We start from the raw sequence: 3,185 nt of genomic DNA, 5'->3' as shown, positions 1-3,185 counted from the left end.
TTTTCATCGTTGGGCAACATACTCTTCATAATAGAGCACAGACAATCAAAACATGATTGGCTCAAATTATACTCTGACTTCAAATTCAGTAGTTGAAGAACTACAGATAAGATAGTGTGACTCTCGCAACCATTCCACAGTGACTCATCAACATCTCTAAGTAAGTCATAAAATCTACTAGCTGCATCGTTTGGTGCTTCTTTCTCTACCTCAGTTGGTACATCACTAGGACCCATAACATAACCCAATTCTTGTTCTGCGACATCAAATATCAAATCCATATATAGATTATTGTGCACCATATCCACCCGTACGTCAAAATTGTTTCAAAATTATTCACCATGAAGCATCCAATTCCGGTAACCACTCACAAAATCCTTTCTGTATAGGTGATGTCTAACGCCATGAGGTTCTACAAATCGATTATTCTTATACATTGTACAGGGGCATCTGATCTGACCAATGGGATCCACTGTACTGACACTTGCTGTTGCAAATTCAATAAAATTATCAACACCATCCATATATTGAAGTGATACCTCATTATCAATTATCCTACGGTACATCCATTCATGGTTTGCACTCATTTTATCCTATAATATTACGGATATTATCTTCACCAGTTAAAAGAGAATCATAATAATGCGTAGATGAAAAAAATATCAAATTTATCATACATTGTTGGTGGATATAATGATTTGATATATATATATATATATATATATATATATATATATATATATATATATATATATATATATATCACAAAGATATTTAGAAAGATGAAATCACATTCATAAACACGATACATTCAATTTAAACATGTTTTCATAATACAATTTCACATGAGGGCATAATTAATTCAAAAATAACTTCATGCAAGCGGGGGACGAGGTCTCCACAGTATCCGGTAGGAGGCTGGAGGTTGGATGGGAAAGGAGAGAGGGCAGAGAGGGATGGGGGCGGAGAGGGAAGTGGAGTTGTCGGTGAGGCAGAGAGGGTGGGCCGGATGCGGGGGAGGAGGTCTCCAGAGGGCATCGTCAGTGAGTCGCCGGAGAGTGGGGGCGGAGATGGCGAGCAGCGTGGTGGTAGGGGGCGGAGGAAAAGGAGGTCGGTGGGCGACGGGTGGTGATAGTCAATAGATGCACACGACGGTCGACGGATGAAACAGAAAGGGAAAGAAAGGGGCTCACATTAGGGTTTTACGGAAAAAATTAGCGACGGAAAAAATTTGTATCAAAATCAATCGCCAATTAGCGACTAAGTCGCGACAAAAAAATTTTGTCGCTCATCCTTCGCTAAGCTAAGACGGAGTTTGAGACAAATTTTTTCATTACTAATCTGTCGCTAATTTGTGATTAATTTTGAGACATAATTGTTTCGTCGCTAACTCCGTCCCTAATTCTAATTTTAAGGACAACTCATTTTCTCTAGCTAATCCATCACAAATTTATGACGGATTATTTCCGTCATAAATTTGCATCGCTAATTAATATTTTTCTTGTAGTGATAACATCATTAGCGGCACTCTTTTTTTAACGATATATAACACCAACAGTAATACCCTTTTTTTAAACGACATTCATCTTTTAGTAATGACACCATCAATTCTTTTTTTTTGGAAGCGACACACCTATTTTAGCAATGACACCATTAGCAACACTTTTTTTTAAACCAACACTCCGACACTCCTCTTTAAGCAATGACACTATCAGTGACATTTTTTTTTAGAAGTGATCTTCATCTTTTGGAAGCACCACTCGTCCTTTGGCAATACCATCAACAATGACATTTCTCTTTCAGGGCACGGACAACAACGTTTCATTGCCTGGTAATTGGTAATTGGCATCAATTATCATCATTGCCTGGTAATTGGTAAGCGATATTTTTCTTTAGGTCATTATTGTTAAAGAGTAGTAGTGTCCTGTGAGTCCTACGTGCCAATTTTTGACACATATTGGGCAGCTAAGGGGAGCATCACATTTTTCGTGCAATTTCATTGGACCTAATTCGTACTTGCTTCCAATGGGGCATAGATTTAAGCCATCTTTGGTGGGACCAATTGGGTCTCTAAGTATGAGACTAGTTTTTGTATGATATTTGTATAGTCAACCCAAATAATTAAGTGGGTCCAGATTTAAGCTAATCATGAAAGGTTTGGTCACCCTAAGTTCTAACATCCTTGTTCCCAAAAACCTGATTCTGAGCCGCCCGGGTCCTCCATAGCTAATGCAAAACGACTCTCCGGGCCAGATAAACAGGTACTCTTTTTCACCTCCAGACTCTTGCAGGTACAGGTTAGTAACACCAAGTGAAGGGCCTCTCCTTGCATAGACAAGTGAAGCGCTGAGAATGTTACAAGCATTAGCAAAACCAAATTCATCTCCATCTTTTTTCGTGCGTGTTCTTCTTCTTGGGTAGAAAACTAGCTAGAAATACACTTTCATGTCAATATATCAGTCTCTCTGGTTCAGGTTAGAACTTTTTGATTAGTTTCATGGTGTGGTGAGACTCAAAATAACAAGATGAAAACGTTGAAGGGAAAAGTAATAGTTTCATTAACTCTTTCAAAAAAAACTATAGTTTCATTAACAGACTTGTACATATTATACAATGGCAGTTACATCAAAAAAAAAAAAGATGAAACGTTCCCTTGATCTTAGGTAAGTCCTGCCTGCCTTGATTTTAGCTAAATTCTCCCTTGATTTTAGCCAGCTCTTTTCTTAACGAAACAACTTAAGTCCAGCTGCTCCCTTCCTTGATTTTAGCTGAATCCTCCATTGATTTTAGCCAGCTCTTATCCTAATGAAACAACTTATCATTTTTTTTATTACCACACGTTTCCATATTTCCCAATACTCTTTTCATTGACAAATTTGGTTGAATTCCAAAGCACAGTGAGAAAAGAAATAAGATCATGCTCATGTTCAACATTTATCATTAATGCTTAAATGAAGTATTCCAAGAAATCAGCTAGGGAAACACACAACACGCGTATGCATGGGCATGCTGCGGTTGCAATGCGCATGAGATCCCGAAGGACATTGTAGACAAGGGTAGGTGCACACAGTGTAACAAATATTTTCAAACATATATAGTTCATAGAGAGAAAAGGGCCTTTATTCCTAAACTCTCCAATTAATTAAGTCCAATAAGAGTAACCAACGCATCATCGTTATTCAGTA

The sequence above is a fragment of the Nuphar pumila genome, chromosome 2 (genome assembly GCF_984573655.1).
Source record: "Nuphar pumila chromosome 2, dmNupPumi1.hap1.1, whole genome shotgun sequence".
NCBI lineage: Eukaryota > Viridiplantae > Streptophyta > Magnoliopsida > Nymphaeales > Nymphaeaceae > Nuphar > Nuphar pumila.
Note: the sequence above shows the minus strand (reverse complement) of the source record.